This window comes from Podarcis filfolensis (assembly GCF_964270895.1).
Source record: "Podarcis filfolensis genome assembly, chromosome: 1".
NCBI classification, from domain to species: Eukaryota; Metazoa; Chordata; class Lepidosauria; order Squamata; family Lacertidae; genus Podarcis; species Podarcis filfolensis.
In genome coordinates this window covers 54742407-54753038 of record NC_139604.1, presented here as the reverse complement: position 1 = coordinate 54753038, position 10632 = coordinate 54742407, and positions in this window count along the sequence as shown.

Sequence of the window (10632 nt, the reverse complement as noted above, 5' to 3'; positions counted from 1 at the left end):
GGCACAACAGCAAATGGAACCTATGCAAGTTCCAGCTCTGATAGCCACGTGTGTGTGTGTATGTGTGTGTGTGTGTGTGTGTGTGTGTGAGAGAGAGAGAGAGAGAGAGAGAGAGAGAGAGAGAGAGAGAGAGAAATACACACAACTTAAAAGAGAGAGCTCTTTTCAAATAGTGTGTGACCTGCTATGCCAACTTCGGCAATAGATCAGGACTAAGATAATGAACGTGTACCTCTGTACCATTGTTGTGTGACAACAATGATCTGTTTTGTTTTGTTGAAAAGAATAAAAATATTGCTGCATGTCACCCCAATCTCTGAGTGGTGTGAGATACTCAGGGTTCGTGTTTCCCTTGGAATGAGGCATAGTGAAGACTGGTGTCTTTAGGATATATGGTTTGTTCACACATATCTACTGTGTATCCTGAGCCTATGATGGATGGGTTCACAGCATTAACACCCAAACAGGGCCCTGGACTCGAACAGAAATCAGAGCAATCTCTCTTGGTTCCCAGTTTGCTGCTCACTCCAAACTCTAAACTCTAGCTTTTTCCTTCTAACGATTCACGAGTTGGGGGGCCTCTCCACCTATTTGCCATCTCACGCAGATCCCCTTTCCTTTGTTCCTCTTAATGGCCCATCACCCAGGTGATCGCCTCACCAGGAAGCTAGCCTGGCTTATATTTTAACACTTCCTGTATCCAGGGATTAGAAGAATTCAGGGGTTAGAAGGGTCTCCTTCTAACCCCTGAATTCCTACATCCCCTCCCCCAAACTCATAACATGATATATCATACTTTTTTTTAAAAAAAAGATACACAGAATCCAAGGCCAGCCAAGTTATTTTGACGCCTGAGGTCAAAAAACTTGTAAGTGCTTCTGTCCTGGGCCTTACCTGGCAGTAAAAATACAAGAAAAAATTAAATAACTAATAATATACTGTCCTTTCATTTGCTAGAATTGCAACTGTATTATCACACTTTTAAAATACGATGTTAGCATTGTTTCCTCTGCCCTACCATTATAGCTTCCTGTCTTCTCTATATTTGTTCACCCCCCCGCCCCCCGCCTTTCTTTGTCTAAGATGTACCTGTCATTATCCTTCATGGACCAGCAGTTTTGTGACAGCCTGGAGAAAATGAGACTGCTGGCATCAGCGAAAAGCCGAGGAAGCCCTAGGGTCTATTTAAGCAGAAACTTCTGGGGCGAACAGGAAATGAATTGGAAAGATCAAGAATGACACAATTGGGGGAAGAGGAGACAGCGGAGACTGAGGTAGAATGAGGTAAGGCAACCTTGGATCCAGCTTTCACACAACAGAGGAGGAGAGAAACCTGATAGAATCAGGCCATATTATTTACCCCATAGGGTAAATGTTGGTGATAGATAGCAAGCACCGGCCTCTGAACCCTGGTTGCTATTTCTCAACTGAAAATGGCAATGTGAGGGATCTTTTGTTGCTCAGGGGAGAAGCAGTGTGTTTATGGTGGTGCTCTACCCCTTCTGTATTTACTGCTTTCCCAGCTGCTTTCCTCCACCTGGCACAGAAGATACGCAACCAGGAGGAAGAGGGCTTTCAGGAGGAAGAGTGGTAGGCAGGGTGCGTCTTAAGCCCACCCTGCTTCTCCCCTGCAAGACATCTCTGCAACTTTGCAAAGGATAATATTGGCCAGTGTGGTGGGACCAGTAGTAGTTGGTGGACTCTGGACTTGGAGGGGTTGCTTGGCAGTCCCAGATGCTGCGTGAGCAAGGCCAACTTGCTCTGGTTTTCTCCCCATCCTCCTCCTTGGCAAAGAGCAGTGGACACGTAAGCAGTGCTGCTCTAGCAAACCTGTGATATAATAAAGGAACATCACAATGTGAGCAATTTGTTGTTATCGTGGCTATTATGGCGTGCCTCTAAACAAATGTCACTTCATTTAGATTATCTTCTCTGTAAGAACATTGTGGAAGCAATCCTATCCCATGTACACTTGGCCAAGAAGTGGCGCACTGTGTGACCTTGGTCCAGGCACTGCCTCTCAGCAAAATTGCTATGAAGAAAATGTGTCCCCTTGAGCTTCTTGGATAAAAGGTGGGATATAATCAATCAATACATTGTTTTCTATTAATCATAATCATGTACATAGAGCCCTGCTGGGACAGCCTGGCATTCTGTTCCTGGCCAGATGCCTATGTAAACTGCAATAGCAGAACTGAGCAATGTTCTGCAGCAAGAGAGCAACCGTGCAACATAATCCTATGGATGTTAAGTCCTTCTGTATTAGATGGCACTTACTCCTATGTTAAGTGTATGAAGAAATCAGATTTTTCTAGCATCCTTTTTACATCTTGCTCCAAGACAGATGATGACAAACAAAAATAGCCAAACAAGCCAGGACGTCTTAGGATTCCCATAGAAAGTTCTCTCACATGCGTGGTACCTGAGAACTCTCAACTAAGTTACTTAGATATAACATCAGAGATATCTGAAATCTTACATATCAATTTAACATGGAATTCATGCAGCTTTTAAGCAAAATCCACACCACATCGCACATGTGTGAATACATTTCTAGTTGGAGAAATGCAGAGTGAGAACATTAATCCCCCCAGTACGATGGGGGACTTTGTGAATCTGTCCAGAGTTTCATAGAATCATAGGATTGTGGAGTTGGAAGACGGCTGAAGTCTCACACATCAAGTTGACATGGCATTTGAAGGCTTTTAAGCAAGATGCACACCACATATTCACAAAGTCTCCCACCGTATTAAAAAACGATTAAAACAAATCACAGTCGCAGCAACAGAGTGGCTCTTAAAACTCACACATACTTTAGATGACAAAGGCTAGAGGTTAAAGGACTCTCCTTCCTTGAATGTTTTAAGCAGAGATTGGATGGCAATATGTCATGAATGCTTTTGATGAGATTCCTGTATTACTGGGTCCCTGCCAACTCTCCCATTCTATGAAGATGTCCCAGCCCCTCCTGGCTCTTGGGTTGGGGCTCTGGTAGGACACCCAGTGGTGGTGGGGGATGGTGCCCCTCAATATTGGGGGGCCTGGCCCCCCTGATTCAAAATATTGAGGGGGCTGGAGCCCCCAGCACTCCCTATACCTGGTGCCAGTGCCTCTGACCCAGCCCACTGCAGGGATGTGGCCCCTGCAGGGTTGCCTAGAAGAGAATGTGGCCCTCAGTCAGCATGATGGTATCAGATCTCTTCCCCAACTTGAACCAACAATCCTTTGTGCACAAGGAACAACTGGTATGCAGGAGGCAAGGGCAGGGTGTGTGTTTTCAGGTTCCCTAGTTGATTTTATACAGTTTAAAGTAGCTGAAAAAGACTGCTGTGTTGTGATTATAAGGGGTGATGGCTAGTGCTAGAGGGCTGGGTTGTTACACAGGCATACACTTCTCTGTGTGTTTGCATGGTAATAGTGCTGTCATTTATGCATCTTCATTGTGTAGTCGTCAGTTGCATCTGTTGGTGTGTTTGTGCTGGGCTGACTGTCATCTCTGAGTTGGTTTGACAGATGGATCTTGGCTGGATCTGTATACGATAGTTATTTCTGTATTTTTGGCAGAAAGGCTGCCTTTTATGTATGTGGATTTATGTTAGTTTGTTGAGCCTATCAGTTTGGATATTGACGCTATGCCTCCGGGAGGATTTCCATCGCTGTGTTGACTCTGGGCGGAAATATATGCTGGCAGATTGCATGGGTACCAGAGGGCTGCTCCCTAGCAGACATTTTGTACTTGAAAATGGATTCCCAATAACAAAGTACCCAAATATGTCAGTGAGGAAGGGTGACCCGCTTTAAAAACAAATATTAGTTGAGCCCAAGTAAGAAAAAGTCAGTTTATATCCATGGGATGAGCTCCCTTTGTTAACTGGGAAACCCAGCCAGATGTGTTTTTTAAATAAATGATAAATTATTATTATTATTATTATTATTATTATTATTATTATTATTATCTTGTGTGTCTGATGAAATGGACTGAGGTCCCTGAAACTTTCTGTCATGATAAATGTGCTAGCTTTATAGGTGCCACAAGACTCTGTTTTTGCCACAACAGAATAACACGACTGCTGTTCTGGAACAGTGTAAACAAATATACCTTTTTACTTTTGTTGGAAATTTAGACTGCAAATGGCTCTGGTTACTATCCATTTCTTTGCTTGTCATGTATCGGGCTTTGTATTAATGTTGGGTGAACAGCTTGTCACAGGATATATTTGTGATGTGTCATGATTACTGTACTTTACAGCAGACAAGGGAGTGCAGGCATACAAAGTAATTGGTCAAGCAAACAGTCCCCTCCTAGTCTGACTCACTGACTGCTACGGCTGCTGCTTTTGAGAGAACAAGGTGCTGAGGGTGTATGTGTGGGACCCACACGGCAACTGAGATCTTTGCAGGGGAGGGCTCTGGAGAGAGCCAGGAGAAGGCATGTGGGTGAACAGGCAACATGCCTGTAAATCCCAGTTGCTGGAAATCACAATTGGGGGCTTTTGCTTCTCATCCAGCAGGGCTCTTCTTATCTTTTTACGGAGATGAAGGTAATGTTGAGAACTTATGCATTTCGCTTTGTGTCAAACACTTGAGGGCAATAAATGGTCTGGCTGAGGGAGCCATGGTGGCGCCACAAAAACAGTGGTGGCAGGTGTGGTGGGGCAGAGCCACTCCCCTGGCTGACGTTAGTTTCTCTGCAGCTCACCTGGGCAGCACTGGGATGTGGCTGGGTGGTGGCTACGTTGGGGCTGGAGGAGAGCTCATCAAGGCTTCCTTTTGTGCCCTATTTCCAGGCACAAGCCCACAGTTTAAAGCTCAGTGTCAGAACCCTCTTCCCCCTGACTGGCGCTTCCCCAGTGAAAACCCACTCTTCAGTTCTGCAGAGAACTCAAATTGCTGTTTCTTCTGATTGCTCTAAAGAGTGGGTTTTCCTGGGGACAGCGGCAGGGCAGGGGGAGAGCATTCTGACACGGAGCTTTAAACTGTTGAGCGGCACCATTTAAGTAAGCTACAGCAATGACACTACAGTAGTCTTATCCATACTTTCTCTTGTCCTACTGCTTCCCCCCAGGGAAAACTGCTCTTTAGAGCTCAGTCAGAGCAAACAGCAATTCAGGGTTTCCCCAAATTGCTGTTTTGTTCTGATCTTTTGCTAAAGAGTGGGTTTTCCCTTAGAAAAGAGCAGGGCAAGGGGGAAAAACCACTTGGACCCTTGGCTAAAAAGCGTGGGTCAAGCGGAAAATGGCTCGGACCTGTACTTTTGAGGCATGACACAAATAGGTGTGGACGAGCCCACTGCCAGCTGCTGCTGCCAGTGCTGACTATCTGACGTGGATTGAGGATGTGTGCAGGAAGGTGCTGCACTCAAGTCATTGCCTAAATGTCATTCTCTAAAGAGCCCGAGGTAGGCCTACTACCTGCTCCTTATTTATTCGCGAGATGTAAGTTGCATGAAGCAACTTAAATCTAATACAAAGATGACATATTTTAATTAAGAACTGTTAATGTTCTGCCACACAAAACAGGCATTTTCTTATGGCTGTGTATACACTATAAATCATGTTTGAAACACATTTCCACCTCAAAGAATTCTTGGCACTGTCATTGGTTAAGGGTTGCTGGGAATTATAACTCTGTGAAGGGTAAACGACAGTACCCAGAATTATTTCAGGGGGAAAATGTGCTCTGAATGTGCTTTAAAGGTATAGTGTGTAATTAGCCATAGATAATCTCACAAATGTGTTCTTTATTCTGGAGCTCTTTGGGTGACATTTTTAGCTAGGGGTTAACATCAACAAATATCACAGGCTCAGGGAGACAGCTTTTGTATCAGTGTTTCTTTAGTTGGTGTCATGGACAGGCTGACACATGAAGCAAATGAAATGAATTATTCAGTAAAATGACCCACCAAATGAGCCTGAAGAGGGTGGCCTGAATCACTTCCATGACAAGAAGACTCAAGAGATGTTCACATTATTTAAAAGATGGGAACATAATTGATAATTCTGAACAATATAAACAATTCTAGTGTTCAATCACTAAAATGGCTGGATTAAAAACAAGAAGCACTCTCTGGGAAAGAATTGAATCAAAAAGTTTAGTTTCCTTGCAGATTTTGAAAAAATGAAAATGTGAACCCCCATGAAAAATTCTACCCCCATGAAAAATTCTGGAAGCAAACATTGTATAGGTGTGGATCAAAGTATTGCTTGCACCCCCTAAATGGTGGTGATGTTAATAATAAAAGCAGATCTCACCAAGCTCTGTTCCCTGTGTGACATTTTGGGGCAGCGTGGCAGCTGGAGGAAGCTTTGCTGTGTGTCACAGTCAAAGAAAGCTTCAGCATCTTCTCTTCCAGTTGCCTGACCGCCTTCACCCACGATAGCCCACTTCTTAATGGATGGTGATGAGTGAAAGGTTGCCATGAAAGCTGGTGGGCAGCACTGATTGGTCCTGGCTGAAGAACAGATGTCAGGATGGATATAAACATGGGGGGAGATAAAAGAATGACAGCATATTGGTCAGATTCTTCAAAGGGCTCCCTGGAAAACCTTTGTGCCAAGTTGTTTAGTTTAATCTTGAATTCACCCAGAGACGTGCATGAACTTGCACACACCCATTTGTCAGCCTCCAGGCGTAGAGCAGCTCATATCAGCTGCCCTCCGATAAATAAGTTAACAGGGCTGACAGCAGTCTTGGGGTCACATGAGTTACAAGGCTGAAAGTACTGCCTGCCAATGGGTTTCTGTGAGCAGAAAATGTGGTGGTGTACTATTGCCACCTGCTGGACTTCTCTGCAAACAGAAATTCGACAGATTTAGGGCAGACGAGCTTAAATCCTGTAGTGTATTTATTGAACCAGAGGCAGGGGTTCATTATGTCTATCAGTCACAAAAGGGCCTGTTATCTCTGTCATGTGCATTTTGAGTGCTGCTGGTGTCTGAAGTTGTCACCGCTGTTCTCTGGAAGCTGGCACAAAATCTTGCTCTTGAGGATGCAGATATGGAGAGACAGTGCCGATTTCCCACCCATTCTTTGTAAGACATTTGCCTAAAATATACTCCCAAAGCGCTGGAATGCTCTGTTTCTCCTTTTGGATCTTGAAAAACCCAGTCACCTAGAGAAGAAACAATGGCTTCTTATTGAGACAAATAATTGGGCTCTTTCTAACATTAAGAACATAAGAGGCGGTTTCCTGGTTCAGGCCAATGACCCACCTAGTCCAGCATCCTGTTCTCACAGTGTCCAATCAGATGCCTATGGGAAACCACTCCTCGCTTTTGTGGTTTTCAGCAACTGGTATTCAGTAGCATTTCTGCCTCCCACTCCGGAGGCAGATCATAGCCATTGTGGCTAGTAACCATGGATAGCTCTCTCCTCCATGAATTATTAGCATAATAATTCTAAAAGCCCTGTTCTGATGAAGTGTGCTCACTGAAGGGCTGTACACTTTTTGATCTGCATGGATTAATATTGTGTACACTGTCCGTGCACTTGTTGAGTGTTACATGTGAATAACTTTATAAGTCCAGCTATTTATGCAGAGTGGCGCACTATGCACTCATTAAATGTAGTATGTGAGCCCACCTTATGGGAGGCCTTAAGGGCAGACTTGATAAACTCTTTGGAATACATTCAGGAACAATTCATGTGCAAAAGAAGCAGCTTATCCATATCCTTATCATTTGGCCCTTCAAGGCCATGGGGCTGTTCACAATCTGGGCAAGAAACTGAAAACTGCAAGCAAGTGGTGCTGATCTGCTTCACACTAAATGTTGACTTCATTCACATTCCATTTGTTCTGTTCTATCCCAAATAAGGTGATTTAAAAATTGCCAGGGCGGATATTTTTGTTGGCAAGTGTACTAAAAATACTCCTCCTTTCTCACTTTTCTTCCTCACCTTCATTTGTTTAATCGGCAACCACAAGAACTGAATGAAAAATAAATAGTTCCACCAGCAGCTGTTCAGCCCTCTAAAACTCAGGAAACACACACACACACACACACACACACACAGAGAGAGAGAGAGAGAGAGAGAGAGAGAGAGAGAGAGAGACCCCTTCCTAATACAATCCATTGGAAGAATGATAGCTCAGTTGTGGAATGCATGCTTTTTCATGGGAAAATATTCCTGGTTCACACCCAGGTTCTGTAACTTTTTTGGGGGGGGGCACAGGACCATATTATATATATATAATATCACATCAAATATATTTCTTTGCACACTCCAGTCTTTTCCTAGCTATAAGTGTAGGACTGGGAAAGCTTTCTTGTTTTATGTGCATATCTTCAGAAAGATTAATGAGGCCATATCTTTAAGTGTTTCTCCTACCAGTCCAGGTAATTCTGAATACAACAGCACAGACGAATACAATATAGGAAAGCATTTTTTAAAAAACAGAAAAACCCGGAACATCATAATTAATTAGGAAGAACCATGCAAAACTCCTCTTCTGCAAAACATTTCGGGTGTCATATCATAAAATTGACCACATGGTCTGCTTTGTGGAAATATTTACTGACATACCTACCCCCCCTTCTTTCTTGCAATGAAAAAAGGCACAAAATAGCAGATGCCAGTAAATCAGTCATATTGTCCACCCTACAGAAACAATGTTAATTATATTATACAAGCATACCTTTACTTGCATAAAACGGGTTGCTTAAGACAGGGTGAGCATAAAATTGATTAGGCTCTCTTGCTGCAGATTGACATGCATTTCTGACTTCTAACTGTTGAACAATAACTGCAACTCTCTGATTGCTGAAGAAAACTTGGTGAGAAACTAGGAGCAATTTTTAATGTGAGAAAGCTAGGAGCTCAATCCTATTAAATTCCTGGGCTGAACATATACTCAGAGGTATCCTTTTGCCTTCTTTAATTCTAAGTGTATGGGTGCCTCCAGATCATCAATATTTTTGAGGGAGGGATTAAAATGCATACCAGGAAATTAAAGTTTACACAACTAAAGTGGTTTAAAGTGCTCTGTTGCCTAGCACGTCAAATTTTTAAAAAGAAGTTAGAAAGAAAGAAAGACCTTTTCTGGTTCGAAAGAGGACAGGGAATTGCATTGAAAAGTTTGAACTGAATGATTAATTGTAAAACATATGAACACCCTGCAAACAAGTCAGGATGAAAATTCATTGTTATATAACCTTTCCACAAACAAATCAGAATGAATGCTTAGCAGAGATCCCATACAATATTACCGGTACTTCCACATAAGCTTTGTGCAAACAAAATAGGATGAATACTCAGTAAATAGGTTGCCTGGAGGAGTTCTGTGTCTTGTCAGGTTTAGCGTGTCTCCCACACAAGACACGGAACGCTGGCAGTTTAAGTAGCTGAGGTTTATTTCTCAATAACAGGCTTACAGCAGTCCAGGCTTCTAAAACTCATCCTTCGCCATCAGAGTCAGTTGACTCGACTGGCTTCTGACCCCACCCAAGGCCAGATATACGCCACGTCCTCCCCGGCCTCCTGCTGGCCCACCTTTGCTCTAATTGCTTGCTCCTACTTCTTGGTGACTCAGGTGCAGCCAATTCCTCCTCCCCTGGAGGTGGAGACTCAGGTGCAGCCAATTCTGGAGATTCCTCTCTGCTGGGCATGTCCCTGACATGTTTGTTCCACTATGGGCTTATCCAAACTTACGGTACCTTTCCTCCACTCTTTCCAGGGATGGTGCAAGTGCCCCCCTTTTTGCTCTGGAGTTCCCCCCACAAAAACCCGCTCTTTAAAGCTGAATCAGAGGAAATGTTGAAAACCCAAGTATGTTTGCCAACTCGAGTTGATGTTTGTGTGTGCCACTTATTTTTATTTATTTATTAAATTTGTATACTGCCCTTCATCCAAAGCTCAATCTTAGAGTTGCCATATTTTAAAAAGCGAAAGAGGACGCTATGACGACTCTCATTTTAAATACCCCCACTATATGTAGGCTATAGAAGCTGTGCATATTGCTGAGGGGGGCAGGAGAGGAGAAGAGGAAAGCAAGTCTTCAACCATCAGCTATGTCTATGTCTCATCTAGAAAGTATAGCCAGAGAAATTTTGGCAAATTTAAAAAATCCACCCGGACAGAAAATTTACCCCTGAAAAAGAGGACATGTCCTGGAAAAAGAAGACACATGGCAACCCTAAAGGACATAGAATGTTAATCATCCCAAGGCCAGAATAAAGAGAATGGTTTTTGCCTGGAGCCTAAAGATATGTAATGAAGGCACTAGGCGAGCCTCCCTGGGGAGAGCATTGCACAAACGGGGAGTCACCACAGAAAAGGCCCTTTCTTTCTTTCTTTCTTTCTTTCTTTCTTTCTTTCCTTCCTTCTTTAAAAAAAGTTTATAAGATTTTATTAATACATTACAATAAAAAACTAATCTAAATGAAAACAAAAACAGAAAAAAGAAAAGAAAGAAAAGCACACAAAACTCCTCTTTCACAGGTAAATCCTAACTTGACCAACACAGAGAAAGGTGAACCCTCCCAGCTCTCACGTGGGAACTTCCCTTCCTTCTCCCAACCTCCCACCCTGGGAGATCTTCCCTTCCATGCCAACAACAATCCCAATTAGATCACACAAACCTGAAGTCTAACCACCTCAGGCTTAAGAAGGAGTCCTAGGACAGGCCCACTATTT